The sequence below is a fragment of the Saimiri boliviensis genome, chromosome 14, assembly GCF_048565385.1.
Source record: "Saimiri boliviensis isolate mSaiBol1 chromosome 14, mSaiBol1.pri, whole genome shotgun sequence".
Classification (NCBI taxonomy): Eukaryota; Metazoa; Chordata; class Mammalia; order Primates; family Cebidae; genus Saimiri; species Saimiri boliviensis.
Window position 1 is genome coordinate 22,893,791 of NC_133462.1, and position 13,620 is coordinate 22,907,410.

Here is a 13,620-nt window from a genome sequence, read left to right on the forward strand (position 1 = left end):
ATTAAATTTAAATTATTACTATGAAAATTATTACTATGTAAATTATTACCATGGAAGCAATGGGCAGTAAGGATGCAGAAGACTTTCTGGAATAATCCTTTCTGGAATAATACTCTTAGATACTATACTTTATATATAGGTTTGAGCAACCCTAACCTGAAAAGCTGAAATTCAAATGAAATATTTTGAAATCTGATACTTCTGTGAGCTGACATGATGCCACAAGTTACCCTGAATGTGTTATTTTTCCACTGTATTGATGGTATGTCATATTTTTTATTGTTAAGTACTTGGGTGTGAATAAGTATAAGAAAATGATTACTTATAAAGGTAGCATATGAATTCAGGGTCAGGAACGATGGTGATGCCAAATAACCACAGACTGTCCACTAGGATGGTTGAGATAGTGACACCTTTGTTTTCTGATGGTTCAGTGTCTACAAACTTGGTTTCATGCACAAACTTATATATCATATAAAACTACCTTTGGGCTATGTGTACAGGTGCATATGAAACATAAATGAATTTCATGTTTACACCTGAATCCTATCCCCAAGATTTCTCATTACGTATATGCAAATACTCCAAAATCTGAAATCCAAAATACTCTGGTCCCAAGCTTTTCAGATGAGGGATACTTAACCTGTACCTGTAGAAGTATAAATAAACAAAAAGTTACAATCTATATCATTAGAGATTCTTTTACACCAGTGTTAATAAAAAAAAAAAAAGCAAAACAAACCATGTCCTAGAATCTGTAACACGTTGTCTAAAATGTAATTTGATCTATGTTTTTTCATATTATAGCAGATCCACATTCCACAAACTCAACTGGGGAAAAGTGATAAATACTGAACATCTCATTTTCTTTTTTTAAAATTTAATTTAGTTAATGTTTTAAATGATATTTTAAGTTCTGGGATACACGTGCAGAATGTGCAGGTTTGTTACATAGGTATACGCATGCCATTGTGGTTTGCTGCACTCATGAACTCATCATATACATTCGGTTTTACTCCTAATGCTATCCCTTCCCTACCCCCCAACCTCCCAACAGGCCCCCTTGTGTGATGTTCCCCTCCCTGTGTCCATGTGTTCTCTTTGTTCAACTCTCACTTATGAATGAGAACATGTGGTGTTCGGTTGTCTTGAACATCTCATTTTCTAGCTGATGAACTCCTTTGGCTCATCTTTGCTTTCCCCTATTACCAATTTTCAAATAGTAATAAACATTTCGTTGAAAGAACCACTCAGGTTGGGTGTGCTGGCTCATACCTATAGCCTTGCACTTTGGGAGGCCGAAGCAGATGGATCGCTTGAGCCCAGGAGTTCAAGAACAGCCTGGGCAACATGGTGAAACCCTATCTCTACAAAAAAAAAAAAAAAAATAGCCAGGCATTTTGGCATGCACCTGAACTTCCAGCTACTAGGGAGGCTGAGGAAGGAGGACCCATTAAGACTCAGCCTACCAGGAGGTTGAGGCTGCAGTGAGCCATGATCAATCCACTCCAGCCTGGAAGATACAGTGAGACCCTGACTCACTCACTCTCTCTCTCACACACACACACACACATACACACACACACTCTCTCTCTCTCTCACACACACACACACACACACACACAGACACAGAAATTCATGTTATTATCTTCAGACTTAGAAATTATTTATTGAATATATTTCTGCTACTCTCTAAATATCTTTATCACTGTTAGTTAACTCGTTTTAGAAATATGAGAGGTGGGGTAGCAAACCTTATATATTGAACTTCCTTTCACAAAAAACAAATTTATCCTGGAGAAATCAAGCATTTTAAAAAAGGCCCACCAGGTTTTTAATTTCTTTCTTTTAATTTCTTTCTTTTCTTTTGGAGGCAGGGTCTTATTCTGTCACCCAGGCTGGAGTACAGTGGCATAATCACGGCTCACTGTAGCCTCCACCTCCCAGTTTCAAGTGATCCTCTCACCTCAGCTTCCCAAGTTGCTGGGACTACAGGCACGTGTCATTATGTCAGCTTAATTTTTGTATTTTTTGTAGAGGTGGGGTTTCGCCATGTTGCCCAGGTTGGTCTTGAACTCCTGAGCTTAAGTGATCCTCCTGTTGTGGCCTTTCAAAGTGCTGAGATTACAGGCGGGAGCCACAGTGCCTGGCCCTGAAACTTCCTTTCAGTAACACACTTGCTTTATAAAAAGGCAAATACATAATAATACAGCTTTGTTAATTTTCACAGTTGCTAGCAATTTGTGTTGTATCTTTCACAGCAGTAAAGCAAACTCTTCTGGGTAGTTAAGTTAAACCACTCATTTTTTATCTTTGAGAAAAACTGCTCTATTGCTTTTGTGAACATAAAACCAACCTGGTACCACTCGTTTCTAGAATGTTCAAACTCCTACTCAAATAACCAAAGAGGCTATGAATTGATGTTAACTGAGCAAATACTAGCTTCTGTCCATGCAATAAGAAAAACAACAACATTACATTCATTTTCTTTTCTCTACCTTCCTTAAAGTGTTCAAAGGCACTTGAGGAGTGTGAAAATCCTCATATCACACTACATCCCCAAATCAAACTGGAGAGCCAATAAAGAATGAAAGAGTAAATTGTATGGTTCTAAGAATAAAAGACCAGGAAATAAGAAAAAACGCTGTTCAAAGTACTAAAGGTAGAAAGCTTTTGTGTCTCATCCCTCACTCTAATGCAGCCAGAATGCATAAAGAACAGAGGGGGACCTAATTAGTAAAAATGCATTCAAACATGATTAATTGGTAATCTGGCACCAGCTGTATAGAACCAAATGCTATACTTTATTAGACAGACACTTGCAAGTTTTACATCTGCTTCATGCTAAGAGAACATCTGCTTCACTCATTCAAACACTTTTCCAGTTTTACAGCAATTTATACTTCGCTGGGTAGATCACGCCCGTGAAAAGACACACCAATAGTAAGTAGTCATCAAGTAGTCATCCTCTAAAGAATGCAAAACGAACAAATACTTCGTATTTTAATTTGCACAGGTTCCATGGGGAATGCAACGTTGACAGAATAAAAACACCTTCGAAGATAATGACAGAAAAGTGGAAAGATAAGACTTGTATTTATAAAGAACTGTACAGCTAAATCCATTGAAGTAACAGTGTATACAGTAATCTAAAAGAAGTCCAAAAAGAAAAAGGCATCAAGAAAGAAAACGACCGCTCACAACGAACGATCCCATTCCCCACAAGCACTCAGGTAACGTGTTGGCAGCGCCCAAAAGGCTAGAGTCCTTTAGACAAATGAGACCGGATTTGGAAAAGAAACATCAAATTGGCTTTTTCAAAATCTCACGTAAATGGATCCCCCAGGTAATGTCTGGTCACTCTGGCCTGCCTTTAGCAAGAATCCTCTAAGCCTGGTTAAGCCAGAACCCCCTGCACCCCAAAGGTTCCTCTTACTCATTTCCCAGCCATTGACCCCACCCCTATCCTCGGCTGCCCATCCCTACTGGCCCACGCTGTACTAGGAGTTGAGTATAAATCTCTCTACCACTGCAAGACCTCATTGCAGTGGTCTCTACATCTATCATGATGGTCCTGAATAAAGTCTTCCTTATCTTGCTTAAATTAAAAAAACAAAACAAAACAAAAACTTTGTTTACAGGCTGGGCACAGTGGCTCACACCTGTAATTCCAACACTTTGGGAGGCCGAGGTGGGCAGATCACTTGAGGTCAGGAGTTTGAGACCAGCCTCGCCAACATGGCAAAACCCCACGTTTACTAAAAATACAAAAATTAGCTGGGCATTGTGGCACCTGTCTGTAATTCCAGCTATTTCGGAGGCTGAGGCATGAGAATCACTTGAACCTGAGAGGTAAAAGTTGCAGTCAGCTGAGATCCTGGCACTGTACTCCAGCCTGGGTGATGGAGTGAGACTGTCTCAAAAAAACAAAAATAATAATAAATAATAAAGTTTCATTTGCAAAAATTATCCCCCAAAATAATGAGACTGCTAGTAGTGGGGAAGCCACTGAAAAATTAACTTTATAAATGTAATCCGTTTCAGAATTAGGTTAACAAATCATCTCACCAAGAAATAGTGGCCCATAAGACAGCTGTTCTTAAAGTTCTGTACTGGGAATCATGCCCTCAGCAAACATATTTATGGCACATACATGGTTTATTGTCTGGTTAAATTCATGTCCATCTGTTGGACGGGAATGAGCCTTGCCCTAGAGTTGATTAAAGCCGTGACATGTGAGAGATGCCAAGCAGGGCTTCTGAGGAGGGCAGTCTGCTGCTGAAGCGACAGTTCTTCCACTGGGCCCACACTCAGGCAATCAGCAGGCTTAGCAGTACTGTTCTACTATTGTGTGGATTAACCCTATTAGAATATAAAGTCTCCTTGCTCTGTAGATTTATTCAACGGGAAGACACGCAAATTCTGTAATATTAAGTAAATACGAGTAACAGTGGAAAATGTTAGCACAAGGAAAAAAGACTAAAAAGAAAGAGTGACCTTGATGCTTATAGCCTTCCTTACCACGGCACATTTATTTGCTGGCGAAACAAAAAGATGCGAGAATTTAGTACTTGACTAAAAGAAGTTTATGTTCCAATGAGAAAGAAGAACGTGGCCAGGTATGGTGGCTCACGCTTGTAACCCCAACCCTTAGGGAGGCCGAGGCAGGTAGATTACTTGAGCCCAGGACTTTAAGACCAACCTAGGCAACATGGCAAAACCCAGTTTGTACTAAAAATAAAAAAAATTAGCTGAGCGCGGTGGTATGAACCTGTAGTTACAGCTACTTGAGGGGCTGCAGTGGGAGAATCACCTGAGCTTAGAGGTTGAGGCTCCAGTGAGCCAGGATCACAGCACTCCACTCCAGCCTGGGAGACAGAGTGTTTGTTTCAAAAACAAACAACAACAACAAAACACCACAGAAAGAAACATTGTAAACAAAGGGAAAGGACTTCAGGCTCACCTCAGGCCTCATCTCACTGGGCCTCACTCTCCTGCCCTTCGCAATTAATGCGTTTTTACTAATTGAAACTTAGTAGCAACTCTGCATCAAACAAGTCTATCAATGCCATTTCTCCAACAGTGGGTGCTCACTTTTTGTCTCTGTCACACTTTAGTAATTCTTCCAATATTTCACCTTTTTCTTTATTATTATACCTGTCATGGGATCTGGGATCAGTAATCTTTGATGTTATTAATACTACTGTAATTGTTTTGGGGCACAATACACTGCACCCGTGTAAGACGGTGAACTGAAATGTATGTACTCTGACAGCTTTGTCATTCTTCTGTCTCACTCCCTCTCCCCAGTCCTCTCTGCTCCCTGAGACACAATAACACCGAAATGAAAACTTTACAATAGCCTCTAAGCGTTGAAAGGAAACGTGGCACATCTCTCACTTTAAATGGAAAGCTAGAGATGATAAGGTAATGAGGAAAGCATGTTGAAAGTTGAAAGAGGCCAAAAGCTAGGCTTCTTGTGCCAAACAGCCAAGTTGTTAACACAAAGGAAAAGTTACGGAAGGAAATAAAAGTGCTACTCCAGTGAATGCATCAATGATAAGACTAAAAAACAGCCATATTGCTGACACGGAGAAAGTCTAATACTCTGATAGAAAATCAAACCATCTAAAACATTCTCTTAAGCCAATGCCTAATCCAGAGCAAGGCTCTAACTCTCTCCAATTCTGTGAAGGCTAGAGTGGGTGAGGAAGCTGCAGAAGAAAAGCTGGAAGCTAGCAGAGGTTGGTTCACAACGTTCAGGGGAGGCAGCCATCTCCATAACATACATGTGTAAGGTGAAGTTGAAAGTGCTGATGGAAAAGCTGCAGCAAGTCATTCCAGCTAAGATCGCTGACAAAGGTGCCTACATTAAACAACAGATATTCAATGTAGACAAAATAGCCTTCTACTGGAAGAAGAGACCATCTTAGACTCTTACAGCTTAAGAGAAGTCAATGTCCTACAGTTAAAATAAATTTGAGCCCCAATGAGAATCTTTCTGTCATTGTTTTCTCCATGTATCTCATGGATGGATGAAGTTTTTCCTCTTCCAGTTTTTTCAGGTATTCTTTTTGGTTTTTGAGATGGAGTCTCACTCTGTCACCCAGGCTGGAGTGCAGTGGCGCAATCTTGGCTCACTGAAACCTCTGCCTCTGGGTTCAAGCGATTCTCCTGCCTCAGCCTCCTGAGTAGTTGGGACTACAGGCGCCCGCTACCACGCCTGGCTAATTTTTTGTATTTTTAGTAGAGACAGGGTTTCACTATGTTACCCAAGATGGTCTCGATCTCCTGACTTTGTGATCCACCCACCTCAGCCTCCCAACATGCTGAGATTACACGGGTGAGCCACCGTGCCCGGCCTTCTTCAGGTATTCTTAAAAATACATATTTCTAGGAACAAAAAAGTTTGTATGCCATCTTTATATGCAATGGAATGAGTGGGTTAAAATGTGTAAATCATTTTCTTTTACTTGAGCAGTTTACAGGCATCATTCATGGTCTTTGACCATCAGACTTTACTGTAAAGAAGCTGGATGCCAGGTGGACCTTTGTTTCTCCTTATCAGTAACTTGATCGTTTTGTCTGGAATGTCCAAAGGTTTCTTTATATATTTAAGTCCAGCAACTTCATAGAACTCTATCTTGCTAATGATTTTTCTAGGCCAATTTATCCTGGGACTTGTTCTGCCCTTTCAATTAGAATAGGCATCCCCAGACTTTTTACACAGGGGGCCAGTTCACTGTCCCTCAGACCGTTGGAGGGCCGCCACAGACTGTGCTCCTCTCACTGACCACCAATGAAAGAGGTGCCCCTTCCTGAAGTGTGGCGGGGGGCCGGATAAATGGCCTCAGGGGGCCGCATGCGGCCCGCAGGCCGTAGTTTGGGGACGCCTGAATTAGAAGATTCAAATTTCCTTTCATTTTTGGCAAATTTCCTTGAACTACATCTTTAAACATGTGGGTTTTTCCTTCTGATTTATTCCTTCTGGTTCTCTTCTTTTGGGACACAAATGATCCATGCTTGCTGCTCTTTGTCCTCCTCAATTGTCACTCTTTCTCATACTGTCACTTTACTCAATCTCCTTTCATTTTGCTGTCCAACATTGCTCTTTCTGTACATTCTGCAGATTCTAGTCTCCTGTAAGGTGCATCCAAGATGCTCATAATTTCTATAATGGTTCTACCTTGTAATTCTATTTCTTGTCCAAAGTCTGCCAGTTCATGTTTCCTTTTGTTCTCTTCCTGTTCCCCTTGAAGAAGGTACACACCTTCTGACATTCCTGCTTTGCATTCATCTTCCACAGTGGCAAATGATTATCTTTTAATGTGACATGTGTGGTCACAACCTTCACATCTCCGCTGTAAAATTCTTGTGGTGACTGTGCTTCATCAGCGATGTGTCTTGCTCTCTTCCCTTTTTTCTTGCAGTATCACTGGACTCTTGTCCCAGTTCCTTCCTTGATTAGCAGTTATTTCTGAATGTGGCAAGCTCTTACTACGTAAGCTACTTGCAGGAAGTTCAAGTCAGGGAGAGGCCAGGCACACAGCTCAGGCCGGCAAGAATTTTCCTTACATAGAGTGGTTTACAAGGGTGAGTTCTTCAGTCTTTTCCTCATTTTAGTCAACAAAGCTTTATAGCTTTGGGGTTGCCTCCCTCTACTCATGGCCTCTTAAATCCCATCTCTTACAAATATGGCTTGTCTCTGTGATTGCTCCTTCCGGCCTGCCTAGTATGCTGTTCTTCATAGTGGAATGGATCCAGGAGAGCTGCTACCACTACTGCCCGCACACTCATCCCATGGTCCTACTCAGGGTGCTGTTGGTTTTACCCCTTAGGAGATGCCACTAACTTTGGAGAATGAGGCTTTACCCACTTTATCTGACCCCTGCAACTTGCAGACTCCTCTTTCTGTCTCTCTCTCTCTCTCTTTTTTTTTTTTTTTTTGAGATGAAGTCTCCAAGCTGGAGTGCAATGGTGCAATCTTGGCTCACTGCAGCCTCCAACTCCTGGATTCAAGCGATTCTCCTGCCTCGGCTGGGATTGCAGGGGGATTGCAGGCGTGCGCCACCATGCTTGGCTAATTTGTGTATTTTTTGTAGAGACAGGGTTTCACTACGTTGGCCAGGCTGGTCTTGAACTCTTGGGCTCAAGTGATCCACCTGCCTCAGCCTCCCAAAGTGCTGGGATCACAGGCAAGAGCCACTGTACCCAGTCACAGACTCTTCTCTCAGCATCTTTCTGAGTGCCACTGGATTTGGCAGCCTCCTTGATCAAAGCTGGAATTTGACTATCTATTTATCACATTCCTTAATTGCTCTGGGGGAATTCCAAGAAAGAAGGAACTGATATCACTACATTGCCACTTTAAAGTGAAACTAAGCAAGCAAAGTTAGGAATTAATGCTATTATAAATAATCGAAGTATCCAAAGTTGGGAGCATGGAAATAGTGGAATAATCAAGATTATAAAAACCTCGAAAAGATCAAATTATAAAAACAAAACTCCTTACATAATAACAGTTTTGTGAAAATGTGTAACTATATATGGAAAAAGCATAGGATGTAACAGCAGATAAAGCAGATGATAAAAACTATCTATACTGGGTCATAAATAAATAAAATATTTACGCACTTAGGATGAAGAGTAGAAGGGAAAAATGAAAACTGCTTTTCATTAAGGGTAATGAATACTGAGTAATGTTTTTCATTTATAATTTTTCAATATTGTTACAACATAGATTCAATAATTAAAAAACAATACACATGTGAAAAATAAAACTGAAGACCATACAGATGTCTACCACGGAATCTACTAAACACAAGGCCGGGCGCAGTGGCTCACACTTGTAATCCCAGCCCTTTGGGAGTCCGAGACAGGAGGAACACCTGAGGTCAAGAGTTCGAGACCAGCCTGACCAACATGGCAAAACCTTGTCTCTACTAAAAATACAAAAATTATCCAGGCGTGGTGGTGTGCACCTGTACTCCCAGCTACTCTACTCAGGAACCTGAGGCAGGAGAATTGCTTGAACACCGGAGGCGAAGATTGCAGTGAGCCAAGATCGCACCACTGCACTTCAGCCTGGGCAACAAAGTGAGACTCCATCTCAAACAACAACAACAACAACAACAACAAAACCCTACTAAACAAAAATCACTTAAAATGCATCCACTGGCTCCTGTATCTGCCAGGACTAACCATATCACATCCCTGAAGGTAAACTCCAGAGGTCACGTCCTTTGACTCTAGTTCCCATCCAGATCCTTCACAACAGCCAGTGCCTCCCCTTTTCCTTTGCCCACCCTATACCCCTCAGCCCCAGCAGCTAAATCTACTGCAGAAGACTGGAAGCTACTTAGCACTGATGACGTGCCAGGCACCATAAGGGCAGCACACCAGGAACATGGGCGTTTACTTTTTGTTTACAATAAAGGGCAGCTAAATAGCAGGTTGCATTGAAAGGACAATTTAGAGTTAGTGTTTGGGCTCTGAAGAAAGGCAGATTAAACAGAATATGTAGGTTGGGCATGGTGGCTCATGCCTATAATCCCAGCACTTTGGGAGGCCCAGGTGGAAGGCATGCTTGAGGCCAAGAGTTCGAGAATAGCCTGGGCAACAAAGTGAGACTCTGTCTCTACAAAAAATGAAAAAATTAGCTGGTGCCACTTGGGAGGCTGAGGTGGGTGGATGGCTCGAGCTCAGGAGTTCAAGGTTGCAGTGACCTTGAATGCACCACTGCACTCCAGCCTGGGTGATAGAGTGAGACCCTGTCTCAAACGATTAAGTAAAAATAAATAGAGTATGTATTAAAATGCCCCCAAATAGTTCCAAGCACGTAACAGATATTCAGTAAAGGATATTTTTAAAAATCTTGAATACTTTCAATTTCCCAGCAAGGGGAATATAATACAATTTAGGCAATAGAAAAAAAAAAAACTTAAAATTTTTAAAATATGCTGAGAAAGGATTCTAGATATATATTTTCTAAGACCATATAAAACCAGTATCTTTTCCTTCAACATTCCAGTTGCTATTTCAGCGTTCCTACTTTCATGTACAAATAATACAACATTTAAGAAATCATTTCAAATGCATACATTCAATGTATGACTTGTCTATTATAAAAGTCTATTATATAATACTTTTGCTCTCTGAATAATTACAACTACTTCAAAGTATTCACAAATAAAATCAAAGTATTCACAAATAAAATCAAAGTATTTTCATTAAAAACTAACCAACCAATTATGATGAGAAAAAGTTATAACCCCAAAACACAAAAGGAAAACAAACTTACCCTTCTCAAATAATTCCCCAGTATAGAAATGGTATAAATTATAGGAGTAGATTTATAAAGAACATTACACTCCAAAAATGAGCATTTCGTTTGGCTAAATAAGGTCTTTATTCAGTAATATTTATAATTTCTAATTGTTTATTGACAGAAAATAGATACATATTTAAAAATTAAATCAGATTAGTGAAAAAAAATTTAGTTGCTGAGTTGTACTACTCCATTTCAAGTGTTTAGTAGCCACATGTGGCTAGTGGCCACTGTACTAGACAGTGTATATATGGAATATTTCCTTCATTATAGTGCTATCGGACAATGCTGATCTAGAGAATCTAAGGAAAACACTAAATCAAATGCTTATGCAGAGGTATTATCAGGTTTGAGAAATGGTTCTAACATTGGAAGATTCTTCTTATGACATAGGAAACAAACAAAAATGTGTGCTATGGGCTACTGTTTGAACAAAGAGGGAAAAAATGGAATAAGATTCTGAGCTCCATTGTAAGTTTTGGAGGACTAGGGTGGTGGGTGGGGATAAGTGCCTGTTTTATAGCTTCCCAGCTGGTATCTGAAGCACAGACAGAAACTGGCCCAGGTTCCCTTTCCTTTCTCATTCTACACACTCCTGAAACAATCTCACCCACACATCTACAAGATGGTAATATGGAAATGCCCATTTGCAACACAGACGGAACTCCTGCCTTCAGCCCCGAAAGTCTAGCTTCCTTTACTCCACATTGCTAAGTGGACTGCTTTAAAAGTGCCTCGCAAGACAGTCAAACCTGAGCTCGTTGTTCCCTGCCCTGCCTCCTGTGCAAGAAAGAAACTGGTTGGCCTCTGTCCCTGGTTCCGGGGAGGTAACCTAGTATTAGTCCGTTCCTCACGCTGCTAATAAAGACATACCCGAGACCCAGTAATTTATCAAGGAAAGAGGTTTAATGGACTCACAGTTTCACATGACTGGATAGGTCTCACAATCATGGCAGAAGGTGAATAAGGAGCAGTCACGTCTTACATGATGGCAGGCAAAGACAGTGTGTGGGGGGTAACTCCCCTCTATAGAACCATCAGATCTAGTGAAACTTATTCAGTATCATGAGAACAGCATGGGGAAAGGCCCACTCCCCATGGTGTTTCAATTACCCCAAGGTAATTCAATTACCTCCCATTGGGTCCCTCCCATGACATGTAAGAATTATGGGAACTGCAATTCAAGATGAGATTTGGGTGGGGACACAGCCAAACCATATCAAACCGCTAAGCTCCAGGAATAAAGAATCTAGCTGTTCTTTGTCCCCAGTTCCTAGCAGACAGCCTCTAAATCCTTGGAACTTCTGAGTGATGAGTGTCTTTGTTATTCATGGTAGGTTCTTCAGACCTCATCTGAAAACCTGTGCTAGCAGGTGACAGTGAGTTCCTAATTTGTGTAAGGAGATGACTCAGGATTGGGGCTGGCCCTGCCAGAACACCCAACCATGTGGCCTGAGAGTCAGGGCTTTGAGCCACAAGCCAGCAGCCCAACCTCCAGGGAGCAGAAAAGAGCTGGAGATTGAGTCCAGCCTGGTGGGCAATTATTCAATTAATCATGCCTACATGATGAAACTCCAATAAAAACTGGACACCAGAACTCAGGGGAGTTTCCTTGGTTGGCTCCACATAGTATAACGCAGTGATTTGCCAACAGGGTAATGGGCCTGACTCTGGGAAAAAGCTAATGAAAGCTTCCAATGGGACCCTCGAAGACTTGGCTGCTTGTGTCACTCCCTTTGGCTGGTTCTCAGTTGTCATCTTTTGCTACAATAAATCTGTAGTCACAGCACTTTCCTGAATTCTACAAGTTGTTCTAGTGAATTCTTGAATGTGAGCGGGTGGTGGGAACCTCAGAATTTGTAGCCAGCTGATCAGAAGTGAGGGTTACCTGGGGGGGCCCCAAACTTGCCACTGGTGTGTGAAACAAAGGCAGTTTTGTAGAGGACTGTGGCCCCACCCTGTGAGGTTTGGCCTAAAGGTGGGTAGGTGGTATCAGAACTCACTGACCCTCCAGCTCTTCTCCTCCCAGTGCTAGCTGTCACAGTAAATGGCACATGCATTCATCCACCCAGCTGCTAAAGAGGGGACCAAGCAGCTTGCACCAACAACCTGTCAACTGTTCCCTCTCAACAGGCTTCCACACAATGAATCAAGACATCCTTCCAACTCCGCTTCCTAAAAAATCTCTGACTCTGTTCATGTCTCTGCAGCTCTTATGCAGCCTCGAAGCCCTACATGATCTGATCTTCTACTCTCTTGTCCCTTCTCCTCATTGCTGATAAAATTCTGGCCACATGAACCTTGGATTTGCCAAGTTCATTCTACCATAGAGCCTTTCTGCTTGCTGTTTCCTCTGCCTAAAATGTTGCAAATCTTCGCTTGGCTGGTTCCTTCTACGATACCATGTAGGTTTCAGTTTATATGTCCTCAGAGTGGTCTGCTTTACTTCCCAATTCCAAGCTGCCTTCTAGTGACTATCTCATCATCCCGTGTGACTTTCACCACAGGATTCATTTTCATTTTCTTTTTGATTTTTTTTCCCCTTTTTCATCAGAATTAAGTTTCATGTCATATTCAATGCTTTACTCCCAGGGCCTAGAACAGTGTCTGGCACACAGAAGATACTCACTTACTGAATATCTGAATGTGATATTTAAACATTACTGAATCCACTGAACTGGATTATTCAGCAGCTTCCTGACTTTAGTTTTGCTCTCCCCAAATCCATTTTCCACATCGTAGCCTGAAGCCATTTTCTGAAACACCAATATGATTACATCACTGCCTCACTAAAAATAGGGCTCACTACTATAACACATTCAGAAAGAGTTCTGTCCTTGAGACAGAGAAGACAGACCCTTTATTATCTGGCCTCTGTTTACCATTCCCAGTACATCCCTTCTCCCCTTCTGCTCTCTAGCTAGGCTGAACCACTGCCAACGCTTCACACGCCGGCTCTCTTGCCTCTTGAATTTCCTGTACTTGTCCGTCTTCTATGACACTCATCTTTCCTCCCCAGCTTGCCTGGTTAACTCTTACTCATTCTTCAGGTCTACTTAGTCATCATTTCCTCTAGAAAACCTTCCCTGATCTTAGAATATGGGGTTAGGCTCCCCACCTATGCGCTCCCACAGTGCTCTCTATCTCACCCCAACCTAGCACTGAGTTTGGATGTCCTGTAATTGTCTGGATACTCACCTGTATCCTTTTCAAGAGTGTAATTTCCTTGGGGGCAGGCAGGGCCTTATCTTTTTCAGTAACATTGCTACCACTAAGCACAGTGCCTGTTGGCA

The 13,620-nt window shown here is 41.6% G+C and overlaps 1 protein-coding gene across 3 annotated transcripts in view; it reads right to left on the reverse strand.

Moving 5' to 3' along the window:
- DPY19L3 (dpy-19 like C-mannosyltransferase 3) overlaps window positions 1–13,620 on the reverse strand; it is a 78,187-nt gene that overhangs the window by 54,438 nt on the left and 10,129 nt on the right. The window lies entirely within an intron of this gene.